Source organism: Prionailurus viverrinus, chromosome A1, assembly GCF_022837055.1.
Source record: "Prionailurus viverrinus isolate Anna chromosome A1, UM_Priviv_1.0, whole genome shotgun sequence".
NCBI classification, from domain to species: Eukaryota; Metazoa; Chordata; class Mammalia; order Carnivora; family Felidae; genus Prionailurus; species Prionailurus viverrinus.
The window spans coordinates 22,377,585-22,393,143 of record NC_062561.1 but is presented as its reverse complement, the minus strand read 5'-3'; the positions used below and the strand labels follow the sequence as shown (position 1 = coordinate 22,393,143).

The following is a 15,559-nucleotide window of genomic DNA, read 5'->3' as shown; positions in this document are numbered from 1 at the left end:
TCCAAGCAACTTCAGCTATTCTTTTCCAGAGTGGGATAAAAATATGTAAAAGTGAATTCCTTATGTTTTTTTTTTTTTTCAAGTGGAAGACTATTCCTGTATCTATAGTAATAAGATCCATTTGTTGAATTCTCATTGGAGTTTAGGCCCTATATTTGGTTATTTTTTAAATTCTATACAGACATACCAGATACGTGTTAGTACTTTTATTTTACAGATGAAACTGTTACTTCTGATTGACTTTAATATCTCTTTTTCTCCCTGTTAGAAATAAAAAGTTTGATGGGTACTTTTTTTTTTTCTTTTCTAATTTTTGTTTAAATTCTATTTAGTTAATCACTTCTTGGCCTTTTGGCTAAGGTAAGTGTAAATTCTGTTTAGTTAATGTACAATGCAATGTTGGTTTCAGGAGTAGAATTCAGTGATTCATCACTTACAGATGTGTACTTTGAAATAAACCTTGATATAAAAGTTATTCAAGTTTAGGGTTTTGGGGTGGCTTGGTTGAATATCCATCTTCAGCTCAGGTCATAATCTCATGGTTTGTGAGTTCGAGCCCTGGGTCTGGCTCTATGTGGACAGCTCAGAGTCTGGAGACTACTTCAAATTCTGTGTCTCCTTCTTTCTCTGCCCCTCCTCTGCTTGCGCTCTCTCTCGCGCGCTCTCTCTCTCTCTGTCTCTCAAAAATAAATAAACGTTAAAAAAAAAAAGTTATCCAAATTTGATAAGTTAGATTGTGTTAATCAGCCTCTTACCACAAATATCTGACAGGTATTTTTTATTTTCCTTCTTTAGAATCCACATTTCAATATGTATTTGTACAGAATAGTTTAGAAAATTTAGTGATTTCTTTATTATCCACTTCCCTGTGAGAGAAAAAAAAATCTACTTTGGAGGTTCTAAACAGATGTTTAAGTACATTTTAAAGCACAGTTAAGACTTTTTTTAAAAAGTAATTATATACTTTCTTTTTCAGAAATAGATGTTATGTACAGCAACTACTTTTGAGATCTAGCTTGAAGGAATAGTCATTTCATTTACTTCAAAATCAACTTTTCTTAAGATTTCCTTAAATTTTTTTTTAATCTTTATTTATTTTTGAGAGAGAGACAGAGTGCAAGCAGGGGAGGAACAGAGAGAGGGAGGCACAGAATCCAAAGCAGGCTCCAGGCTCTCAGCTGTCAGCACAGAGCCCAATACGGGGCTTAAACTCACGAACTGCAATTTCGTGACCTGAGCCCAAGTTAGACGCTTAACCGACTGATCCATCCAGGTGCCCCAGATTTCCTTAAATTTTTAAAATGAAACATTTATAACATGTGATTTAATTATGTTTGCAATTTCTAAATTTTTTTTTATTTGCTTAAGACAGGCATTCTCAATTTACCATTTTGTTCTTAGGACTGGATTTTTTCCATGTAATATTTTCATTTGCACTGTATACTTGTTTTTCTTACAGGTTGGTAATAGTTTATGAACTATGTTTTTGTTTCTTCTGTGTTAGGACCAGCTATTTCTGATACTTCAGATATTAAGTTCATCACTGTTCTCAAATGCCACTGTATGCTAGCAATTTTATTTTTTTAATCTATTACTTTAACCTTGCTAAAACTGGCCTAATGTGTGTGGTAGAGTATGGGCAGTTGTCCCTCTAATTCATCTTTCAGGCTGCTTCCAGACTAATATTTCAAAAACATGAGTTTATTCAAATCAATACTTTTAGAAATTGAAATCATGCCACAATTTATTCTGTTGATATCCTGTGACTATATTTTTTCCCAACTTTGTAGTAGAAAGAGCTTATGTTTTAAATTAGGCAGATACAAGGTTATTTGTTGGCTTCTTCCCTTATTTGCTGTATATAAATACGAACATGTTACATTACCCCTATGGACCTTAGTTTTTTTCACTTTAAAGAGGGGTAATCTATCTTTTAGAATTGGCTGTTAAAACAATTAGAAGAGAGAGAGCCCATTTAACATGGCAAGGAAACTGCTTGCCATAGGATATTTATATCTAGAACTTTGACAGACATTTCTAATCATTGTCACCTAGATAGCCTATTCTTATTTTCACCATTTTTCATCTATCATTTGTTAATTCTTTAAATGTCCTAGATATATTTTTTTAATGTTTATTTATTTTGAGACAGAGAGAGACAGAGCATGAACGGGGGAGGGGCAGAGAGAGAGGGAGACACAGAACCGGAAGCAGGCTCCAGGCTATGGGCCATCAGCCCAGAGCCCGATGCGGGGCTCGAACTCATGGAACGTGAGATCGTGACCTGAGCTGAAGTCGGACGCTTAACCGACTGAGCCACCCAGGCGCCCCTAAATGTCCTAGATATTTACAGTATGGATATCACAAAGATAAATGTCATACTCCCATCCCTCTATTAATTCACAAACTAAGATAAGAGATAAAGACATAGAAGCAAATGCACATTGAAAAATAAGAGTAAATAAAATACCTCTTGTCTTGCCTTTTTTCACTTGTGTGAATCTCTCCTGTCACTGAGTACTGAACTGCCATGTTTCCATATTACCCTCTGTATCATGATTGTGTACATATCATACTGTAGCATATACATATATATATTTGCTTGTCTCAACTATTAGACTATGAACTTATTGAGTTTGAACAGTACTGCTGAAGTTGGCAATTTTTTTTTTCTATAAAGGAGCAGATAGTAAATATTTTAAGATGTGTGGCTGTATGGACTATTACAGCTACTTAACTGTGTTGTAGGAGCATAAAAATAGCCATAGATGAGCTACAAACATTGGGTATGACTATGTTCCAATAAAACTTTACAGGGGCGCCTGGGTGGCGCAGTCGGTTAAGTGTCTGACTTCAGCCAGGTCACGATCTCGCGGTCCGTGAGTTCGAGCCCCGCATCGGGCTCTGGGCTGATGGCTCAGAGCCTGGAGCCTGTTTCTGATTCTGTGTCTCCCTCTCTCTCTGCCCCTCCCCCGTTCATGCTCTGTCTCTCTCTGTCCCAAAAATAAATAAACGTTGGAAAAAAAAAAATTAAAAATAAATAAATAAATAAATAAATAAATAAACTTTACAGAAACAGGCATGGGGCCAGATTTGGCCCACAGGCCTTAGTTTGCTGACTCCTGCGATGCTATATACCCTATACCTGACAAATATAAGACACTCAGTAGATAATCAGTTAATATGTATTAAATACTCTCTGTGTTCTGGCTGCTGTTCCAAATAGCATTACCTGTATCAGTTGACTTAAATCCTTAAAACAACCCTGTGAGGTAATTACTATCATCACTGTTTTAAAAATGAGGAAACTGAAGCAGAGTGAAGTTAAACAGCATGCCTAAGATTATACTAGTTAGTGAAAGATTTGGGATTTGAACCCAGGCACCTGATTCTAGAACCTGGGCTTTTAATCATTAAATCATATCAGTTCTGATATGTTGAATCCCAGGAGTATAATATCGATTCAGTATTGGAAAACATGTTGATGTAATTCACTGTATTAATTACAGGATAAAACTATATGATTATCTCTTTGGTACTAGAAATATCCTTTTCTAAAATTCAGTTGTCCCTGATAACAATTAATAAGAAATAGCCTAGTAAAGGGTCTCTGTCAGAAGCCTGTATTAAATGTCAGTGAAATATTAGAAGCACTTCCATAAAAAGATAGGAACATAACACTTGCCCTAAAGTCTCAGCCAATGCAGTAAGAAACAAGAAAAATAATTAACATCTAAATAAGGGGTATGCTGGGTGGGGCGAGGGAGTAAGGTGAGATATATCACTGTTAGTATTTGCAGTTGATACTGCCTACTTCAAAAATACAGGATAGTCTGCACAACGTGATTTGAGTCACAAAGAGATTTTAGTAAACCAGCTGGCTATAACTTAGAAGATTCATTAGCCTTTTTTTTTTTTTTTTTAAGATTATTTTGACAGAAAGAGCATGAGCAGGGGAGGGGCAGAGAGAGAAAAGGAGAGAGAGAATCCCAAGCTGGCTCCATGCTGTGAGTGCAGAGCCCAACACAGGGCTAGATCCCATGAGCCATGAGACCATGACCTCAGCCAAAATCAAGAGTCAGATACTCAACCAGCTGAGCCACCTAGGTGCCCCAATTCATTACCTTTCTTATTATACACCAGCAGTAGCCAACTATGAAAAACAATAAAAAAGTAGAAGTCAAAATTATAAAATACTTAAGAACCTTTTAAAATATGCAGCAGCTATATAAAGAAAACTACCAAGAAGATCTTAATGGAGAACATACTATATTCCTGAATATGATAACTCAATATTGTAAAAATGGCAGTTCTCACCAAATGAGTCAATGAGTTAGTGTAATTCTAATTACATGATAATTGGATTTTAAAATGGAAGTTGACAAACTGATGTTTCAAGTTTTAAGAAGGTGAAATAGATAAGAATGGCCAAGTAAATTTCAAAAAAAAAAAAAATAACAAAGGGGAACATTCCTACCAAAGATGAAAATATACCATAAAATCACAATTTAAAAAAATAAGAATTTGGAGTAGCAATGAGCATGTTGATGATAGGAACAGAATTTAGAATTCAGGAGGAGCTCCATGGATATGTAAGAATTTATTGTGTGATAAATGAGTAATGGAAGAGCTGTTCTATAAATGGTGTGGGACAATTGGCTATCCAGTTGAGGTAAAGATAATTAGGACCCACTTCATGCCACTATCAAAACTAAAATCTAGATAGACTAAATATAAGTAAATAAAATGGCGAAAGTTTTAGAAGTGAATTTTTAAAAACATTTTGGAGGGCCACCTGGGTGGCTCAGTCGGTTAAGTGTCCAACTTCAGCTCAGGTCATGATCTCAAGGTCCATGAGTTCGAGCCCCACATCGGGCTCCGTGCTGACAGCTCAGAGCCTGGAGCCTGCTTCAGATTCTGTGTCTCCCTCTCTCTCTGCTCCTCCCCGTCATGCTCTATCTCTGTCAAACATTAAAAAATTTTTAAAAAAATAAAAATAAAAACATTTTAGAGTAGAGTAGGCCTTGTCAAGTGAGACCTCAAACTCAGATACCATTAAAAAAAGCAAGCAACTGAATTGTCAAAATAATTCACGTGTAATAGACAAAATTAATATTCAGAGTATTCAAGGTATGCTCTCAAATCAGCATGAATGAAAACCAGCCTGGTAGAAAACAAAAAAGAAAATAAATTGGAAATTCATAGAAGTAAAAATATAGATAGCTTATAAAGTTTGGAAGAGTTATTCAACTATACCAGTAGTCTGAAAAATTTAAATGAAAACATCAGAAACATCTTAGTAATATTAAGGTTGTCCAGTTTTTGCTTATTTTATTACAAAGTAAAATTGGAAAGTAGACATTTGTAAACTATTGAACAAAGTGTAAATAGCTTCATCTTTTTTAGGAGAATAGTTTAGCAATATCCATTTTAAAAGTGCATACTTCTGAATATAAGTTTTATTTCTGTATATATAGGTTAAAGAAATGCTGCCATAGTTTCATATAGAATTTACATGTTTATTTCTTGCAGAGGGAAAAACATACGGAGAAAAATGGAAGCAATTCCATTATTCAGCATTAGAATAGTTGTTATAGTACGCCCTTGCAGTAGAATATTAGGCAGCCATGAAAAAGAATTAAATAAATACAAATGTACTTCTTTAAGAAAATAGTAAGATATTTCATATGAAAAAGAAAGACACTGACCAGTACATGTCATTTCATTTATGTAACAACTAGAAAACTTTATATATACATGTAAGTAAGTGTAGAGAACAAATTTGAGAGGGTACCTTCCACAGTGGGTAGCTGCAAATTTGGGAGCTGGATTTGGGGACAGAAGGAAGAATTAAAAATGATGACTATATACATATATACATATATACATATATATATATATATATATATATATATATATATATATATATACATACATACATACACACAGTAGCTTTTGCAGGGGAATGCAAACCCTTCTATTGTGAACCTAGATGCCAAGGTGTTAATTTTGGTCAGAAAATATTCTGAAACTACTGGTTTAGTCTTCAAAGTCATTCTGATAGATGTAACCAAGAATTTGGAATTCTAAAAAAGCAAAGTGAATATAATTTATAAGTGGGTATATTTTAAAAGGGTAATAAAATATTTGTAGATGAAAATAGAATTGTGGCAGATGTAATTACCTTGGGCTCTAAAGGTAACTCAAGTGCTCCGAAAGCATCGACAGCTAGAACTATAAAATGGAATTTAAGAAGATGGCACTTTAAAAAATTTTACTTATGTGTATACTATCTGTCCTTTAATGGATAGGGTTGATTTCTTGGAAGCAACTCCTGCTCTCAGTTCCCATAGTTTCCTGAATAGATGTTTCTTCTTGATGTCTTTTTCATCAAAAGTGCCTTTGAAGTCCATTTTAACCAGATTTTCATGTTAGTATTAAGGTGTGATTTTGTAGTGGAGGAACTAGGGCTTTATCTCTTGAGTGCTTAATTAAATTGTGTTTAGGGGCTCCTGGGTGGCTCAGTCGGTTAAATGTCTGACTTTGGCTCAGGTCATGATCTCTCAGTTGGTGAGTTCGAGCCCCACATCAGGCTCTGTGCTGACAAGCTCGGAGCCTGGAGCCTACTTTGGATTCTGTGTTTCCCTCTCTCTCTGCCCCTCCCCTGCTCACGGTCTGTCTCTCTCTGTCTCTCAATGGTAAATAAAGGTTAAAAAAATTTTTTTTAATTAAGTTGTGTTTAGTTTATCTGGCAATGGAGAGTAATGGCCGTGACTTTCAACCTTTCCCTCTTTTTTTAAACCTCTGTTCACTTATGTGGGATAAAAGACGGAGGCCCACCCATTCTTCAACTTCCACCTTTCCAGTAGACAAGGAATTAGAGAATAAGATAAGTTATGGTAAATTTGTTGCTGACAATCTGTATAAATTGTCACTTACCTTATAAGGAAATGAAATATATATTTTGTATGTAAAATATGTATTTGCTCTATTAGGTTAAGCCATATAAAATTGTTATTTTCATATTTTTTACCTTAAAAATGACAATTTTTTCAGGTGATTACCTTAAAAAATGATTTTATATGGTTCAACCTATTACAGAATTATGCCCTGTAAACACTGCCCTATGTGTAAAAATACATTATTGCACTTAGCATGAAAATATGTTGTAATTTATTTAAATAACATAAGTTCATAAACAGCAGATTGCTGATCAAATGCTACCATATGAGCCAAATTGGAAGGTCTATAAATACATCTACTTACGCAACATGGTTAAAGTAATAAGCCAAAAATATGGTTAATGTATATATGCATCATTGTACATTATTGGGTTAATCAGCGTTCTCCAAAAACTAAGTTGAATATGGGAATGATAAAGGTAAACATGTAGTAATTTATAAATAAAAGTTATTGAACTTGAAAACCATGACCGATTGAAAATACCACAAAAACCAGTACAATTGAAGAGAGCACTGATAATGGATAAACAGATAATGAAAATTATCTTCCTTCAAATTGTGGGAATCCTTACTGTGTTGCATGGCAGCTAAATGTCTTAGTAGAACCCTGAATTAGAGGCCCAAGTAATCTTTTGAAATGTACTAATTTTACTTTGTAAATAACATGTTTTAATAGCAAATACGAGCTCACTCTGCAGGCTGTTAGTAACACTAAGTCTTACACAGAAATAAAAGCTAAAGAATTGTGGTCATTTGCCCAAAATATCTGTGAAAAGAACATTGATTTTTCTTTTAGTTCAGGACATATCAAGAGCACATTGCCATTGGTGAAGCCTGGACCATACTTTTAAAAAATTGTGCTTTTAAAGCATAGTCATTTGGTTTTTACCTGTGATAAATTCATTCACCTTTCTATTGTCTATTGGGTATTTTAAAAATTAAGAGTAGGGAATTTGGTTCCCTGTCAAGAAGAACTGAAAGGGAATGAATTTACTCTTCTGCCTGAAACAACTTAAAAAAAAAAAAATGATGAAACAGTATTACTCAAGATGTTAGATATCAGGCCATGAAAGAGGGAAAACAAGGCAAGCCCTATTATTGATACCCTTATAACTACCTAGAGAAAGTTTCTGGGACATGGCACAGGGCAATCTGAATTAATGGAACTTGCAGTCAAAGGAGACTAGATTATGCAGGAAAGAGTACCAGAGAGGAAAGAGCTACATAGAATAAGGAAGGACCTCAAAGATCTGGAGAGGATCCCCCTTGAGCACTTAGTACTGGTAAATGCATATGTGTAAGGAAGCTACTCCAGGTTAGAGAAAGACCCATCTAAAAGGATTCTATAGAACAGCATCCAGACTCACACAGGGCCAGAAATAGTACTTCTTTGCATCAGCCAGAGTAGAAAGCCTGGTAATTCACAGGGTATTTGGTAGAATGCTCTGGAGTATCTTGTTACCTCAGTAGTGGGAAAAAATTAACAAATGTTCTTTTTACCCATCCAGCACAAGAACACAATTCTGTTGTTGCCTAAAGCATGACCCAAGTCACTTAACAACATCTCAGAGCAAAGCTCAAGGATATTTACAGGAATGCAAAAATATCCAGTAGCCAATAAGATAAACTTTACAATGTCTGACATTCAATCAAAACTACTAAGGCTGTGAAGAAGCAGATAATATGCGAGAAAAATTATGGACTTAAAACTGACCCCGGGGCACCTGCATGGCTCAGTTGGTTAAATGTCCAACTCTTGATTTTGGCTCAAGTCATTATCTCACAGTTTAATGAGTTTGAGCCCTGAGTTGGACTCTGTGCACTGAGCACATTGAGCCTGCTTGGGATTCTCCCTCTCTCACTCACTCTCTGTCTCTCTCAAAATAAATAAATAAACTTACAAAAACTGACCCCAGAGAGATATCATGGTGAATTAGTAGTCAAGAACATTAAAACAGTTATAACTATATTTGGTATGCTGGATAAGGTGGAAGTAAAATTGAACATGTTAAATGGAGGGATCTTCTAGACTAAAATTGTAGTGTCAAGATAAGCACATGAGATTGGATTAATGGGATGCTATACATTACCAAAGAAAAGATGAAGACCTACCAATAAAAATTATCCAAAATGAGACATAAAAGAGAATTATTTAAAAGATGAACTGAAAGAAAAATTGAAGAAATAAGGGCCAAATTTTTTCCAAATATGATAAAAACTGTAAACCAAGAAACACCACATAAGGAAAATGAACAAAATTGTATCAAGGAACATGATAACCAAATCACTTAAAACAAGTGACAAAGAGAAAAAAAAAGTTGAAAACAGCCAAAGAAAAACAGAACAAAGATAAGGGTAAAAGCAGATTGCTTATCAGAAGCAATTTAAGCTAGAAGATAGTGAAGCAGTATTTTTAAAACATTGAAAGAAAAAACTGTCATCTAGAACTCTTTACCAAGCAAAAGTATCTTTCAAAAACAGGCAAATACTTTTTAAACATAGAAAAGCTGAAAGAATTTATTATTAATTAATATTAATATTTAATTAATTAATTAGAATTAAACCATAAGGATACTTGGACCTATAGAAAGGAATGAAGAGCACAGGAAATGGTAATTAATGGGTAAATATATACGATGTTTTAAAATTTTGGTATCTTTATGGGGCGCCTGGGTGGCTCAGTCGGTTAAGCGTCCGACTTCAGCTCAGGTCACGATCTCATGGCCCGTGAGTTCGAGCCCCGCGTTGGGCTCTGGGCTGATGGCTCAGAGCCTGGAGCCTGGTTCCGATTCTGTGTCTCCCTCTCTCTCTGCCCCTCCCCCGTTCATGCTCTGTCTCTCTCTGTCTCAAAAATAAATAAACGTTAAAAAAAAAATTAAAAAAAAATAAAATTTTGGTATCTTTAAAAGACTGTTGACTTTAATGTAAAAGTGATAATGATTATAGGGTTTATAACATGAGGAAATATATAACAGCAATAGCACAAAGCTCAGAAGGGGAGACGTTGCAGGTGTATTGTTAACAAGGTTCTTATACCTGAATTAGTATAATGTTACTTGAAGTTAGTCTTTGGTTAAAGATACATATTACAAACCCTAAAGCAACCAGTAGAGTAAAAAAGAATAAATAATAGACTGTAAGCCAACAAAGATAAAGATATAATAAGAATAATGGAAGTAAAGCAGATAAATAAGAAAAAAGAAATAAAGAACAAATGTACATTTAAACCTAACCATATCAATAATTATATTACATATGAATGGTCTAAATACTATAATACCATAATTAAAAGGCAGAGATCATTGGATTAGATTTTTTTTTTTAAATCTAGACCCAAATATATAGTATCTACAGGAAACTTACTTTAAATTTAAAGGTACATAGAAGTTAGTAGCAAAAGGATGAAAAAATATACCATGTTAACACTCCCCAAAAGAAAGCTGGAGTTACTATATTGCATCAGAAGTTATATTTCAGAACAGAGACTATTATTACATACAGGGATAAGGAGGGTCATTTCATAATAACAAAGTAATTAAAGCCTGGATTAATCATAGTCTTTTGAATGGTTAAGAATTGTTGAATTTTGAGGGCATCTGGGTGGCTCAGTTGGTTAAGTGTCTGACTTCAACTCAGGTCACTATCTCACAGCTCGTGAATTCGAGCCCCGCATCAGTCTCTGTGCTGACAGCTTGGAGCCTGGAGCCTGCTTCAGATTCTGTGTCTCCTCTCTCTCTGCCCCACCCCTGCTTGTGCTCTGTGTCTCTCAAAAATAAACGTTAAAAAAATTTTTTTTAATTATCTTATTTTTTTCTATTTGATATCTGTCATTTAAAACTATTGATCGCGCTATCTTTTCCTACTATCCTTTTTCCTTATTTCTATGTGAATATAAATTTCTTTCATAATTAAAAAAATACAACTTCCTTTGTGTCTTGATAAAAGTTCACATTGAGATGTGGAAATTTAAGTGAACCAAAATTATACATGTAATTAATAATCTATATTTAAGAGTCATTTTTCTGGAGTATAGTTAACATCAGTGTAATTGAAAGAATTAGTCTGGGGAAAAATATAAAATAATAACATCTCATTGTTAAATAAAATCTAGAAAATATTTGTTGTAGGCTTCTGATAAGAAATGATAGGATGATTTTGCAGAGTGAGTCCCATGACTTTCATCTCAGGAAATTCCACTACAGGTGATTTAAAGTGTTTTTTATAAATATAATATAGTCAGGTTTGGAAAGTAAAAAAATCCAAAAGTTAAAAAAAATAAAATAGAGGTCTAATTTGGAAAAATACATGTTAGTATATCAGTTTGTAAGATGAATTAATTTGGATAAAGTCCAAGCTCAAGCAAAATTAATGACATATGACGGTCAGTAAGCCAAATATAATTGTAGTTGGCTAGGACTTTACAAGCTAACTGTTTATTTTTAAATTGAAATTTTGATGAAAGTGGTATAAGCATATCCACATTATAAAAAATTTTGGCAATAGAGAAAAAATTACCATAATTGCATTGTCTTAATACAGTTGCTACCGCAGTATTTTTTACTTAATGCTTTTTCATATGTGTATTTTCAAGTACTCCTAAATTCTGGATTTAAATATGATACTCAAACTCTTTGGAGTATGTAATAGTTTTGTGATTTCAGATATGGCCTTACAGTCCTATAATTTATAGTTGCATTGATTTAGACAAAAGACCAGAAAAACACATTGGATATTTTAATCTAAACGTACATACATTTCGGAGTGCCTGGGTGGCTCAGTCAGTTAAGCGGCCAACTTCGTCTCAGGTCATGATCTCGCGGTCCGTGAGTTCCAGCCCCGCGTCGGGCTCTGTGCTGACAGCTCAGAGCCTGGAGTCTGTTTCAGATTGTGTCTCCCTCTCTCTGACCCTCCCCCATTCATGCTGTGTCTCTCTGTCTCAAAAATAAATAAATGTTAAAAAAAAAAAAAATGTACATACTTTTCCTTTGGACCTCTCATGCTGTGGCTGTAATCCAAGTATGATCCTGCTATGCATTTTCCCATAAATACTTTTTAAACAACTAGAACTGAAGTTTCAAACTCTGGGTATAGCTCATTATTATGAGCTAGCCACCTTAGATTCCAGCAGCAGCATCCTTAAAATAGAATTCAGGTAGAATAAATTGATATGAATAGGGAGTTTAAGGAAGAAAAACTGGCAGAATATTTGAGTAAAAAATTTAATACAGATTTAGAATCTATAATTCTAAATTAGTAGTGACTGAGTGAGAAAGCACAGTACTATATCTAAGTACCGTTATGGACGGAAAACTGAAGCCCTAACCCTCAATGTGATAATATTTGGAGGTGGGCCTTTGGGAGTTATTGAGGTTTATGTCCTTTATGGGTTAGTATACTTATAAGAAGAGACTAGAGCTTTCTCTTGGCCGCGTGAGGTTACAGCAAGAAGGTAGCCATCTGCTGGCCAGGAAGAGAGCCCTCACCAAGAACATGACCCTGATCTTGGACTTCCCAGCCTCTAGAACTGTGAGAAATCAATATATGTTGTTTAAGCCACCTAGTCTGTGGTATTTTGATCTAGCAGCCCAAACTAAGACAGTAATGGTTACCAGTGAGTGGAATGCTGCTATAACAAGTATCTTAAAAATGTGGAAGTGGCTTTGGAACTGGGTAAGGGGTAGAGACTGGAAAAAATTTGAAGTGCATGCTGAAAAAAGCCAAGATTGCTTTTAAGAGATTGCTACTGGCAACTGGTGAGAGCTCAGAAAGAAGAGAGCTAAAGAGAAAACCTCCATCTTCTTAGAGAATACATAAATAATCATAATCAAAATATTGGTAGAAATATGGATGGTAAAGGTCATTCTGAAGAGGTCTCAGATGGGAATGAGGAATATTGTCATTGGATAATGGGGGGGAAAGAGGTGATCCTTATTATAAAAGAGCAAAGAATTTGGCTGAGTTGTGTTCATGTTCTGATGTTTTATGGAAGGTAGAAATTGACAGTGATAAATAAAAGTGGGTTATTTAGCTGAGGATGTTCTGAAGCAAAGTGTTGAAGAAGTATCTTCGTTCCTTCTCACTGCTTGTGGTAAAATAGAGAAATGAACTGAAGGAAGGATTTGTTAAGCAAAAAAGGAGCCAGAACTTAAAGATTTGGAAAGTTTTCAGTCTATCCATAGTGCAAAGAATGAGAAAGTATGCTCTGAAGAGAACACCAAAACTGTGTTTGACTAGCCTTTTGATAAGGTTTTTAGTGTGGGTGTGGACCATGGACCTAATTATAATTAGCATCTCAACAGAAGCCTGGAAGAGATGTGATTATATTAGTGGAACATTGCTTCCTGGGACTAAAGGAAACAGAAATCAGAAGTGAATGCAGGCAGGCTGTGAGCATGTGTTATCCTTCAAGAAAAGGGAAGCAGGACCCCAAAGGTGACTCCTATCATCAGGACTGCTACTCCAACACAGGTCGTCTGTCACCTTTCTTATGTTGAGTAGTTGCCTTCTATTCCTAGTTTGTTGTGTGTTTTTATCATGAGTACCCCGGAAACTGCCTTCATGCCCCTCCGAGTTCCCATCATTTCTTCTCCAAAGACAATTACCTATCCTGACTTTTAACACATAGATTGGTTTTTATTCTGTTTTGAACTTTCTATAAATAGAGTTACACTGTATGTATTCTGTTTTTCATTCACATTGTATTTGCGAAATTTATGTGTGTTGTTCCCTATTCACTGGTTCATTAATTTTCATTGCTATATAGGAGTCTGTTGGATGAATTAGGTACCATTTACTGTGCAGGGACATTTTAAATTGTTTACAGTTTAGGGTTAGGAAAGAATAGTGCTGCTATATACACTTTCAGGTACTTATCTTTTGATGCACATATGCTTGCATTTCTTTTTGGTAGACTAGGAGTCTAATAACCAGATCATAACTGGATCGTAAAATATTTATATGTTCAACTTTAGTAAATAATACCAAAGTGGTTTCCAAAGTGATTTTATGAATTTCAACTCCCATTACATATGAGTATGACAGTTGTTCCATAGTCTTGCTGATACTTGATGTTGTCAGTCTTTTTCATTTTTATCATCCTAGTGAGTATATGATGGCATTTCATTATGACTTTTAATTAGCTTTTTCCTAGTAGCTAATGAATTTGAGAATCTTCTTATATGTTTTTTGGCCTCTTGAATTTCCACTTTTGTAAAGGGTGTATTCAAGTCTCTTGGCATTTTTTTTTAAAACCAATTTGTAGGGGGCCTGTATAAATGCTAAATATGTGCTCTCTTTCAGTTATATATGTTGTAAGTAGCTCCTCTCAGTCTGTCGCTTGCCCTTCACTTAAAGATATTTCTTAAAGAATAGTAGTTCTTAATTGTTCAATGAAGTTCAATATATCATTCTTTTTTTATGATTTAAGAAATCTAATATGTACTCTGTTTAAAAATTCTTTCTCTGTCTTATGGTTATGAAGATATTGTGTATTATCTTTTAGAAGCTTTTTTGTTTTACCTTTTACATTCAGATCTGCAGTCTACCTGGTGTTAATTTTTTAAATACTGTTTAATTTGGCACTAATTAAAATTTCAGACTTAAAAGTTGCAAGAGTAGTACAGATATATCTAGCTTTTCTTCACCCAGATTTCCCAAATGTTAATATTTTATTATATTATTGCTACATAAATTAATATTGATATGTAGATTATAGATATAAATAGTGATATGGAGCCGTCTTGTACTTGTATACAAAGGTGATTGTTAAAAATCAGGAATTTTCAGGTCAGTTTTTAAACCACGGTAGCTTGAAATGAGCTATGGGGGAGTATTTATTCCCTGAAAATTAGCAAATGCATCAAATTGTCCCCCCCTTTTTTTTCATATATCTAATGATACCTTATTAGAAAATAAAAATAGATGCATAACTTAAGTGGGTATTTATAGTCACAAGATGAGATGAAAATGTAGGAAATAGGAATAACAGAATTAGAAGAAATTGAAAGAAAAAGCTGACAGTGTTCTCTACACAGGATTGAAAGGAATATTTATGTTTCTAAATGCATCATTTCAGTTGCATGGCTGTAATTTCTAATTTGCAAGCTTATATAAAACCTTTGCATATAGTGAAATGGATATAGCCATGCAAGAAAGCAATTGATGAATGAAATTTCTGATATGCTAGAGCTTTGAAAAGAATAAAATTAGAGATAACACCTTAAATGGAATGATAATGTTAAAGCAATAGCACGTGGCTTCAGATACAATCTATAATAGTACTATTAGAATTAACTAGAGTTTCAGAAGAAATTTGTGTTTCTTTTTGTAAAGCTTCCATTCCACCTCTTGAAATCAAATTATGGTTATATCTTCAGCATTAGTTTCTAAAGTTCAAGTAATAGTGGCAGTTTGCAGTTTTAGTTAAAGATATTATGTAAAATATTTTAAACAATATAATGACAAAAAGTACTCAGTGGTTTGCTATTTTTTTAATGTACTAATTTTACAAAATGAATTATCTGTAAACTTTCTCTAGTTAGTCCTGTTAACGTCCCTGAGTGTTTCTTTGACATGCAAGAGGGAAAATAGTACATTGT

At 34.3% G+C, this 15,559-nt stretch overlaps 1 protein-coding gene across 3 annotated transcripts in view; it reads left to right on the top strand.

Moving 5' to 3' along the window:
• FNDC3A (fibronectin type III domain containing 3A) overlaps positions 1–15,559 on the top strand; it is a 146,628-nt gene that overhangs the window by 6,564 nt on the left and 124,505 nt on the right. The window lies entirely within an intron of this gene.